A 12,129-nucleotide genomic window follows, 5' to 3' on the forward strand; every position below is an offset into this window, starting at 1 on the left:
CGTGCGGTTTTCTTCCGACAGCTTACGGGTCCACTGAGCCATTTTACACACTCTCCGGTCAGCTGGTATTTTTAAAATCTGCACTCTTTGTCCGTTTTAAATATAACGAAACGATGCCGCCTTAACCAACGTCCATCCACTCTGTCAAGCGTTCTGAACAAGGTGGCATCAGAACTGCTCACAGTGGTGGTGATGGGAACCAGACGTCCACCTCTAAAAGCTCCTCACGGAAAGCTCCTACATGAGATGGGTCTGAACTCACTGCCGGAAGCCTGAGACGCTGTTTTATGAGAGTTTTGAAATGAATTCATGTATTTAAGGAAGTAGGGAGGAGGTGGATGCAGGGTGCAAAAGAAAACGTTCCCCTTTTCCCATTTCAACAGCGTGTAGGTTCTCTGGTGGTTCTGGATGGTAAATAAAGTGTCTATATCTGTGTTGTAGTCATGGCGACGCCTGGTTCCCATCACCACCACTGTAAAGACGTCTGGACCGTTTCACACCAAACCCTCTGAACCTCTGTTTACATCACAAACACTGAATTGTGCAGAAATTTTAAAAGATTGGTGGCATTGCCCTTTAAACACAGTGTGACTGTACTGTGTGCATCTCTGGTTGAACTGATTTCATACTGGATCAAACTGAACTGTGAAACGTTCTAGTGCACATTTACCGGTTCCATTTCACACACAGAGTTCTTTAGCAAAGGCAGTGGTTCTATTTAGAACCATGAGTTCTATACAGAACCATTTCATGCTTAAATTCGTCTCAGCATGGGGAAGATTGACGCTTAGTGTATGGTTCCTTTCTGAAAATGGTTCTACATAGTACCAAATAGGGTTCTCCTTTCTATTGTTACAAGCTTGACATCTTAACAACAGAAGAACACTTTATTGGTTCTACATAGAGACACATACACCAAAACCGAAAAGGGTTCCTTTATCATTACGATGTCAGGCTAATACCAGTAGAAAATGGGTTCTACGCAGAACTGCATACAACAGTCTGAAGAACCATTTCACCATGCAAAGAACCGTTTCAGCACACAAATGTCTCTATGGTTCTATAGAGCTCCTAAAAGGGTTCTTCTTGCTATTGTTACAAGCTTGACATCTTTACAACAGAACCCTGTTTTGGTTCTACATCGACCCATATACAACATACAGAACCTATATAGAACCAAAAAGCATTCTTCTATCATTACGATGCCAAGCTTGTAACAGTAGAAGAACCCATTTTCAAAAAAAGGCTCTAGAACCGCATACAACAGCCTGAAGAAGCATTTCATCATTCAAGGGACTATTTAAGCACGCGTGGTTCTAAACGGAACCGTTGCCTTTACTGAAGAACCCTCGAAGAACCATGTCTTTTGAAGTCTGTAGCCGAATCAGCGGGAAAGGCGGGGATGACGTCACGGCCGGTCTCCGGTATACCGGGCTCCGTTTAGGACCCTGCGGAATCTGGAGAGAGAGAGAGAGAGAGAGAGAGAGAGAGAGAGAGAGAGGAGTGGGAGAGAGAGAGAGAGAAGGAGTGGGAGAGAGAGGGAGAGAGAGAGAGAGAGAGAGGGAGAGAGAGAGAGAGAGAGAGAGGAGTGGGAGAGAGAGAGAGAGAAGGAGTGGGAGAGAGAGGGAGAGAGAGAGAGAGAGAGAGAGGGAGAGAGAGAGAGAGAGAGAGAGGAGTGGGAGAGAGAGGCAGAGAGAGAGAGGAGTGGGAGAGAGAGGGAGAGAGAGAGAGGAGTGGGAGAGAGAGGCAGAGAGAGAGAGGAGTGGGAGAGAGAGGCAGAGAGAGAGAGGAGTGGGAGAGAGAGGGAGAGAGAGAGAGAGAGAGAGAGAGAGACAGAGGAGTGGGAGAGAGAGAGAGAGAGAGAGAGAGAGAGACAGAGGAGTGGGAGAGAGAGAGAGAGAGAGAGAGAGAGAGAGAGAGAGAGAGAGAGAGAGAGCGAGAGAAGCGGAGGGGACCGAAGGGCAGCGCCGCAGTACCGGAGGGTTGAGGCCCAGGGGCCGGAGGAGACACGGGGTAACCACACTAGCCCACCCACTCACCCACCAACCCACCGGCTCGCCTTCACCCACGCGCTCCACGGGAGCCGCGCGCGCCGCGTTGTTGTTTTTCTCGCTCTCGTCCAGTTTCCTCTCTCGGTCCGTCCGTCACGGCGGCGCGTGTCGTGTCTCTCCGGTTTCTTGCGGGTGGGGGTGCGTTTAACGGGACCTAGAGCGCGCGCGAAGCTTCTAAGGGGCTTTAACAGCCGCGAGAGTGCGCGCGAAGGAGTTTCTGTTCTCCGTGAAATAATTAACTGACTGATTAATTGGCGGATAAGGCGGATCGATCAGTCGAAGTTTAAAGAGGCGACGCCGGGTTCGCGAGCGTCTTGTTCGAATTTTCCCGGTCCACCTTAAATGGCTCGGGCGCCAGAACGTGAACTGCTGCGCCGTTTAAGGTGGACCGGGGAAACTGGAACGAGACGCAGGCGAACGAGGAAGCCAACTTCAGCCTCACTTTCTCAGGCGGCGGCGTCGGGTCGCGATCTGCGCGAGCCGAGAACGAGGGAGGGCAGAACGCAGTGCACGCGCCACGCACGGGGCTGCCCGTCCACTCGCGCGCGCCGCGCTGCACTTCAACACGAACCGGGGTGGAAAAAACATGCGAGCCGCGTTTCTGACCCGCGCGCGCGCCCGGTTAGCGACTGTTAGCATTAGCTCGGCGGGGCGCGTGCAGTGCCGGACTGTCACACTCGCAGCTTTTATTTATTTATTTTGCCATGTTGACCTCAAATCCCGCGTCTCGCGCCACCACCGCCGGCTGCGTCCTCATTACCGATCCTCTGATACACACACTTCAAAACAGGGTTCTTCAGGGGTCCTTTAGTACAGGCAGAGGGTCTGTTTAGAGCCGTGAGTGGTTTATAGAACCATATATAGAACCATCGGGTCTTCAGATTGATGGAGAAAGTGTTGTGCATGGTTCTACGCAGAACCTTTATGAAAACTGGACCTGTAGTGCACCAAAAGTAACTTGTAGAAGAACCCTTTTTCTGGAAGAGCTCTTCTCTACATAGAACCATCTTCATAAAGCGTCTGTATAGAGCAGTAACAGAACCGAAAAAGGGTTCTCTTGTTACTGACTAGACCTCACGATAGAAGATCCCTTTTGGTTCTCTATAGAACTGTTTTCAGACAACATCCCATGTGTAACCAAATGCAGCACAGCAGAAAAACAACCAAAAGGGGTTCTGTTATTGTTCTAGCTTGACATCATAACAATAGAAGAACCCTTTTTGTCACTATATATATAGAACACCTTCAGAAAGCTAAACAGAACCAAGTACAACTCAACAGAAGAACCAAAAGAGGTTCTGTTATTGATACAGGTTTGACATTGTAAGAGCAGAAGAACCTTTTTTGGTGCAGTGTAGAACTATCTGAAAAGTTTCTCTATAGAACCGAGTCCAACACAGCAGTAAAGGGTTCTGTTATTGTAACAACAGAAGAACCTGACGTTGTAACACCAGAAGAACCTGTTTTTTGGTGCTATATAGAACCGTATGCAACACATTCGAGTGAAATGGTTCCTCAGAGTGCATGTGTTTCTGTGTAGAACCTTTTTTGAAAATAGGTTACAAGCAATTATAGAAGAACCTTTTTTTGGTTCTATATGTTGTGAATGGGTCTATGTAGAACCAAAAATTGTTCTTCTGTTGTTATGACGTTGAGCCTCTGACTAGCACATAGAGCCCTGTTTGGTGCTCTACAGAACCGTTTTTCAGAAAGGTTCTATATAGAACCGTATGCCACACATTCTACAATAATCTGAACTATTTCACCATGCGAAGAACCCTTTAAGCATGAAATGGTTCTATAGAGAACTCATGGTTCTAAACAGAACCATTGCCTTTACTGAAGAACCCTTGAAGAACCGTCTTTTTGATGTGTGTAGGAGAAACTGGTTTGACCTCTTTATGCTGTTAGGGGTGGTGATGTTTGCCTGTGGTGACCGGCCGGTAGACGTCTGTGTATGTGGTCATAGCCAACGCTCACTGGTCACTCTATGAGGTCCACTTTAGGCTGTAGGTGTAGCCCATCTGTTACTGCCTGGTCTCCCCTGGATTCCTTATTGGCCACTGTTGTCCAGATTTTGGTTGGCTGGTGGTCCGTCCGCAGCAGCAGTGACACTGACATAGTGTGTGTGGTGAGCGTGTCAGAGGTTGCAGGGCGGGTTGGTGGGCCTCGAGCGGACCACCACCCAGAAACATTCGGCTGAGAGCAGCTTTGGGCGTCCTGCACTTTGAGGTTCTACAGCTGCAGACTGTAGTCCATCTGTTTCTCTGATACTCTGTTACCCTGTTCTTCAGTGGGCAGGACCCCCAGGGACCCTCACAGAGCAGGTACTATTTGGGTGGTGGGTCATTCTCAGCACTGCAGTAACACTGACGTGGTGGTGGTGTGTCGGTGTGTGTTGCGCTGGTGTGAGTGGATCAGACACAGCAGTGCTGCTGGAGTGTTTAAACACTGTGTCCACTCACTGTCCACTCTATTAGACCCTCCTACCTGGTCGGTCCACCTTGTAGATGTGAAGTCAGAGACGGCAGCTCATCTGCTGCTGCATAGTTTGTGTTGGTCATCCTCTAGTCCTTCACCAGTGGTCACAGGACGCTGCTGGCTGGATGTTTTTGGTTGGTGGACTGTTCTCAGTCCAGCAGCGACACTGAGGCGTTTAAACACTCCAGCAGTGCTGCTGCGTCTGCACCTATACAGTAAGTGGAGCTGATCAAATGGACAGTGAGCGTAGAAACAAGGGTCATAGAAACAGTGGTCAGAATGTTATGCCTGATTGGTGTAAATATCCCTGTAGATTTTTCACAGATTTAATTAATTAATAGTAATTAATTAAAATACATCATTTGGATCCTGAAGGCCGATGTCGTTATCAGCAGGCAGCAGGTGCTCATCTTTGCCCGGGTTCGGTTCCCCGGCCGGGCAGCCAGGGTCCCCTCTGTGTGGAGTTTGCACGTTTTCCCTGTGTGGCTTTCCTCCCACAGTCCAAACACATCTTCAGTCTGAAGAACACTTTCACTGTGCAAAGAACCCTTCGATCCGGGCTCTTTAAAACCTTCTTCAAAAAAGGTGTTCATGGTTCTCTACAGAACCATTTTCTTTACTAAAGAACCTTTTTAGGTGTGTCGAGAGTAAAATGGATGGCAGTATTTTGGTTTCTAACCAAAGGAACGTGGAGAACCGCTGGATGTTAACTCAAACCTCAAGCTCTACATCTTCAGCGGTTCTCTAGTAAATGCGATGGTTGTTTTTAGAACCATGCATTCTGTATAGAATCATGTCACGCTTAAATGGTTCATTTAGTGGTGAAATGGTTCTTCAGATCCGTGGAGAATGTGTTGTATGTGGAACCGTTTTTGAAAATGGCACCAAAAAGCGTTCTGCTACTGTTTCAGTGTACAGAACCCTTTTTACACAAGAACCCATCATACGTCTGTATAGAATCATGCATGTTCCGAGAACGCTTTGCATGATTAAAGGGTTCTTTGTATCATGAAAGTGTTCTTCAGACTGATGGACATGGTTCTTTATAGCACCCGAAGGAATTCTTCTATTTCTACGGTGTCAGGTTCGTAACAATAGAAGAACCCTTTCGGGCGCGACATAGAACCCTTTTCAATTAGGTTCTATAAAGAAACGTCTCCAGCACATTCATGTTCCATCAATTCGAAGAATCCTTTCATGGTACAAATCATACCAAGGGTTCTTTGAGTGTCCACGGTTCTGTGTAGAACTGTTTTCTTTACTGAAGAACCCTTGAAGGACCACCTCTGTAGGGTCAGGCTCTCATGGCACTAAGTAAATGAATTTGGACCATTGATCATGATCATTTTGCAGATGTTAATGGCTTAATGTCCAAGTCAAGAGTGGGTCTGTGGCCAGAGGCTGACCGTTCATGAAGGCCTGGCCTTAGAGGAGGGACTACTAGCTAAGGTTCTGGCGGGGTCGCTGTCCAGCAGTGGTGATTGTCCTGCTCTGAGCACACAAACCAAGCCTAATGATTAACAGCTGACTCGAATGAGGTTTAAGTAAGGAGGTCGCCAAATTGTGCTGGGCTGGACTGGACTGGACAACCCCAAGGCTAGAGGATGGCCAACACATCGTGCATGAACAGATGGGCTACCAATCTGTATGGGATGGTGTGTCCCCTTAAAATTCGAGGCTTATTATTCAGTAACTACAGCGACTTCAGTGCAAACTGAGCTATTCTTAGGTTATAGAAGGGTGTAATAGAACTTTGGGCCTGCTGGTGGGTCCTGGCCCTTTAAGAGGTTAAACCAGTAGACCAGCCTAGGTCCTGTTTGTTAACCCTCATCGTAGGAGAGGCCTCAATGACGCCACTGTGTTTTAAGCAACTGTTTACTGCGATTAAACCCCTTAAAATCCAGGCTTTTTACATACTAAGACTTATTACTCAGTAACTACAGGGACTTCAACCCAAACTGAGCTATTCTTAGGTTATAAGTGTGTAATAGAGCTTTGGGCCTGCCGGTTGGCCCTGGCCCTTTAAGGGGTTAAGGCCTTTTATGTGTGCTGATTTTACTCAATAACCTTTGAGGAAAGTAGGCTAGAGTCACTGTCTTTCATTGTGGTTATTCTGGGCAGGGAGAGAGGCCCGACACAGTGCTGCAGTGCTACACACTGACCACGCTGCTGATTTCTTAAAGGGCACTTCCACTATTCCAGTATAATTCAATTCTTAAGATGTAAACAAAGTCATCAAAAGCGGTCATCAAAACTCCACTGTGGAGAAAGCCAGCAACTCAGATTTCTTTACAGTGGTTGTGATGGGAACCAGACGTCCGAAGCATTTAAGGGCTCTGAAAGCTCCCTCTCCAAGCACTGCGGCATGGAGTGCTTCACGCTGACTGATGCCTGAGGCAGATTTGGTCGTAAATGTTTAGTGTTTACAAAAGATCTACATGTGAAGTGTGTTGAGGAAAAAAGCGTAACCAAAGAGTTATTATTATTATTATTATTATTTTGGGATTTATTTGGGATTTTTGAGCTGGTAAACTTCTCTAAACTGCACCACTGCATCTCAAACCACTCTGAATGACTTTGCTTACATCTCAAAGATGGAATTATGTCAACAGTCTGACAAATCGGTGGAATTCCCACGTTCAATAGTCAGGTTGGCTATAAGATCACTAGAATTGGAAGAATGGCTCACGGTGGCTCTGCCGCTGCTTAGACATTGAGAGCACTAACGTGCGCTCAATAATCCGATCGTAATCAGATTTCTGCAGTTATCTGATTATTCAGATGGTCGTGTAAACAGCACACTCAGATTTCTTAGATCAGAGCAAGGTCTAGAAATCAGGTTATGGAATCTGATAAAGAGGCTGGATTTGAGCTCAGTGATCAGATTCCTCAGTGAAAACTCTTACTCTGATTTCTTTCGGATTCCTCAGTTTAAACTCTTACTCTGATTTCTTTCAGATTCCTCAGTGAAAACTCTTACTCTGATTTCTTTCGGATTCCTCAGTTTAAACTCTTACTCTGATTTCTTTCGGATTCCTCAGTTTAAACTCTTACTCTGATTTCTTTCGGATTTCTCAGTCTGAGCATGTGTGGAGCACACCGTAAAGTCTAGGAATCAGATTATGGAATCTGATAAAGAGGCTGGATTTGAGCTCAGTGATCAGATTCTTCAGTGTAAACTCTTACTCTGATTTCTTTCGGATATCTCAGTCTGAGCATGTGTGGAGCACACCGTAAAGTCTAGGAATCAGATTATGGAATCTGATAAAGAGGCTGGATTTGAGCTCAGTGATCAGATTCCTCAGTGTAAACTCTTACTCTGATTTCTTTCAGATTCCTCAGTGAAAACTCTTACTCTGATTTCTTTCGGATTTCTCAGTGAAAACTCTTACTCTGATTTCTTTTGGATTCCTCAGTTTAAACTCTTACTCTGATTTCTTTCAGATTCCTCAGTGAAAACTCTTACTCTGATTTCTTTCAGATTCCTCAGTGAAAACTCTTACTCTGATTTCTTTCAGATTCCTCAGTGAAAACTCTTACTCTGATTTCTTTCGGATTTCTCAGTGAAAACTCTTACTCTGATTTCTTTCGGATTCCTCAGTTTAAACTCTTACTCTGATTTCTTTCAGATTCCTCAGTGAAAACTCTTACTCTGATTTCTTTCAGATTCCTCAGTGAAAACTCTTACTCTGATTTCTTTCAGATTCCTCAGTGAAAACTCTTACTCTGATTTCTTTCGGATTTCTCAGTGAAAACTCTTACTCTGATTTCTTTCGGATTCCTCAGTTTAAACTCTTACTCTGATTTCTTTCAGATTCCTCAGTGAAAACTCTTACTCTGATTTCTTTCGGATTCCTCAGTTTAAACTCTTACTCTGATTTCTTTCGGATTCCTCAGTTTAAACTCTTACTCTGATTTCTTTCAGATTCCTCAGTGAAAACTCTTACTCTGATTTCTTTCGGATTCCTCAGTTTAAACTCTTACTCTGATTTCTTTCGGATTTCTCAGTCTGAGCATGTGTGGAGCACACCGTAAAGTCTAGGAATCAGATTATGGAATCTGATAAAGAGGCTGGATTTGAGCTCAGTGATCAGATTCCTCAGTGTAAACTCTTACTCTGATTTCTTTCGGATTTCTCAGTGAAAACTCTTACTCTGATTTCTTTCAGATTCCTCAGTGAAAACTCTTACTCTGATTTCTTTCAGATTCCTCAGTGAAAACTCTTACTCTGATTTCTTTCAGATTCCTCAGTGAAAACTCTTACTCTGATTTCTTTCGGATTTCTCAGTGAAAACTCTTACTCTGATTTCTTTCGGATTCCTCAGTTTAAACTCTTACTCTGATTTCTTTCAGATTCCTCAGTGAAAACTCTTACTCTGATTTCTTTCGGATTCCTCAGTTTAAACTCTTACTCTGATTTCTTTCGGATTCCTCAGTTTAAACTCTTACTCTGATTTCTTTCAGATTCCTCAGTGAAAACTCTTACTCTGATTTCTTTCGGATTCCTCAGTTTAAACTCTTACTCTGATTTCTTTCGGATTTCTCAGTCTGAGCATGTGTGGAGCACACCGTAAAGTCTAGGAATCAGATTATGGAATCTGATAAAGAGGCTGGATTTGAGCTCAGTGATCAGATTCCTCAGTGTAAACTCTTACTCTGATTTCTTTCAGATTCCTCAGTGAAAACTCTTACTCTGATTTCTTTCAGATTCCTCAGTGAAAACTCTTACTCTGATTTCTTTCAGATTCCTCAGTGAAAACTCTTACTCTGATTTCTTTCGGATTTCTCAGTGAAAACTCTTACTCTGATTTCTTTCGGATTCCTCAGTTTAAACTCTTACTCTGATTTCTTTCAGATTCCTCAGTGAAAACTCTTACTCTGATTTCTTTCAGATTCCTCAGTGAAAACTCTTACTCTGATTTCTTTCAGATTCCTCAGTGAAAACTCTTACTCTGATTTCTTTCGGATTTCTCAGTGAAAACTCTTACTCTGATTTCTTTCGGATTCCTCAGTTTAAACTCTTACTCTGATTTCTTTCAGATTCCTCAGTGAAAACTCTTACTCTGATTTCTTTCGGATTCCTCAGTTTAAACTCTTACTCTGATTTCTTTCGGATTCCTCAGTTTAAACTCTTACTCTGATTTCTTTCAGATTCCTCAGTTTAAACTCTTACTCTGATTTCTTTCGGATTTCTCAGTCTGAGCATGTGTGGAGCACACCGTAAAGTCTAGGAATCAGATTATGGAATCTGATAAAGAGGCTGGATTTGAGCTCAGTAATCAGATTCCTCAGTGAAAACTCTTACTCTGATTTCTTTCGGATTTCTCAGTCTGAGCATGCGCTAAAACAGGCCGTGTTACCGAAAATAAGCGGACGCAGCGAAACACTTTTGGAGCGACACTGACACCAAATACATGCTGGACGAAATGAAGGATTTAAATATTCTTCATCTTCTAGATGATGTATGTTCATATTTTCACGTAAAGCGGCGCTTTAGTGAAGTACATGTAAACGCGTCGATCGGATTACTGACTAAATCTGATTCTCAGCGGTTATCGGATTATTATTAAGTGCATGTAAACACACTCAGTGATGTAACTCACATTGTTAAACAATTGGCCAAACGCTTTTTCTTCACCGCACTTCAGCTGCAGGCTCAGAACTTCAGCTCGGCCTCATAACTCGCCCAGTTCTCTCTGCTGTGTTTGACCAGCGACGACAAACAAACCCGGTTAACAAAGACGCCACGTTAAGCGGGTTTGATATGTTCTGATGTGTCGTGCTCGCAGGCGTTTCTGGTTCTGGTTCCAGTCGCCGGTTTAAGATTCAGAGTTCAGAGAGACATAATCAGAAGCACAGTCAGGAACTTTGTGATCCAGGATGCGTTAAGTACAAAACTCAGAGGCGACCCTTCATTTACACACTTAAAATGGTTCTCCAAGGGTTCTGTGAATAGAATGGTTCTGTATAGAACCATGAAAACTCTGTCTATGCTCAAGGGTTCTGTGCATGATGAAGTGGTTCTTCAGCTTGATGGAGAACGTGTTGTATATGTCGATGTATGTATGTCGATATATGTATGACGTGTAGCACTGATGTGTTTTACTGTATAGGTCAGTTTTTGTCTGGGAGAAGGGTCATTTCACAGAAACGTCCACTTTTCTATCTCATAGGAGTCACTGGTGCTACCGGTCATCATCGGTGTTCCACATAATAAAGGAAACACCAGAGACGTTTTTAATGAAACTGCTACAGAACATCAAACCACACGCTGTCAATCACGAACATCCACCAAAATATGGAATTTAATCCATTTGTGTTTCTATTTTTCACAGTTGCCTCAGAATAAAGTCGGTCGCACCAGTGACGTCAGCTAGAAGCTTCGTATGAGATCATGAGCTGAGTGAGAAGATCTCTGAGAACTGAGAGACACAGTGGACTCACCATGAGCTTTTCTTCAGAGATCCTCAGAAAACAGGTCGAAGGAGGTCGAGTGACGTCATCGGTGTGACTTTTATTTCAGAATAAGATTTTTTTATTTTTTTTAATGCAGTAACACCAGCGACACGACTCCTGGGGGACTTTCATTATATATCTTAGAATTTTCTATTTATCTGGTATTTGTTTTCTTTATGTTATTTAAATCATATATCCCTTCGTCACCTATAGATTATTACAGCTAAAATTGCAGAAAAAAATATATATATATATGTATATATATATATATTTTTTTAATATGGCCTCAGCCTTCACACATGACTGTGGGGATGAGCTCTTCTGTGGTGCTTGGAATTCTATATGATTGATTTAAAACCAATATTTTTAAAAGCAAGTTTTAGTTGTAGTATGTCTCTAAACGCTGGACGCTGGATGTTGTAGTATGTCTCTAAACGCTGGATGTTGTAGTATGTCTCTAAACGCTGGACGTTGTAGTATGTCTCTAAATGCTGGACGCTGGACATTGTAGTATGTCTCTAAACGCTGAATGCTGGATGTTGTAGTATGTCTCTAAACGCTGGATGTTGTAATATTTCTCTAAACGCTGGACGCTGGACGTTGTAGTATGTCTCTAAACGCTGGATGTTGTAGTATTTGTCTAAACGCTGGACGCTGGACGTTGTAGTATGTCTCTAAATGCTGGATGTTGTAGTATTTCTGTAAACGCTGGACGTTGTAGTATGTCTCTAAACGCTGGATGTTGTAGTATTTCTCTAAACGCTGGACGCTGGACGTTGTAGTATGTCTCTAAACGCTGGATGTTGTAGTATTTCTCTAAACGCTGGACGTTGTAGTATGTCTCTAAACACTGGACGCTGGACGTTGTAGTATTTCTCTAAACGCTGGACGCGGGACACTGTAGTCTCTAAATGCTGGACGCTGGACATTGTAGCATTTCTCTAGACGCTGGACGTTGTAGTATGTCTCTAAATGCTGGACGTTTCTGTAGAAGGACCCAGAAGTAAGATTTCGGCTTTACCACCTTGAGTCAGTGACTGGAACCAAAGCATGAGATCTGTCTGAGGTATTAAACCCATTTAGTCTTACATGCAGTCTGCTCGTTTAACAGCGGTCAGTCAGAGAGAACAGGCCAGGTCAC

At 43.9% G+C, this 12,129-nt stretch overlaps 1 protein-coding gene across 7 annotated transcripts in view; it reads left to right on the plus strand.

The window, feature by feature from the left end:
* The first annotated feature begins 1,889 nt into the window (after positions 1-1,889).
* Positions 1,890-12,129, plus strand: part of LOC108414024 (DNA (cytosine-5)-methyltransferase 3A-like) — a 131,515-nt gene continuing 121,275 nt past the window's right edge. For 6 of the 7 annotated variants that reach the window (XM_037538069.1, XM_037538066.1, XM_037538073.1 and 3 more), the window contains exon 1: positions 1,890-2,013. The gene's annotated coding sequence lies outside the window, so the exon portion shown is untranslated. The remainder of the gene's footprint in view (positions 2,014-12,129) is intronic. The other variant, XM_037538072.1, reaches the window with a different exon arrangement.

Source organism: Pygocentrus nattereri, chromosome 4 (assembly GCF_015220715.1).
Source record: "Pygocentrus nattereri isolate fPygNat1 chromosome 4, fPygNat1.pri, whole genome shotgun sequence".
Taxonomy (NCBI): Eukaryota; Metazoa; Chordata; class Actinopteri; order Characiformes; family Serrasalmidae; genus Pygocentrus; species Pygocentrus nattereri.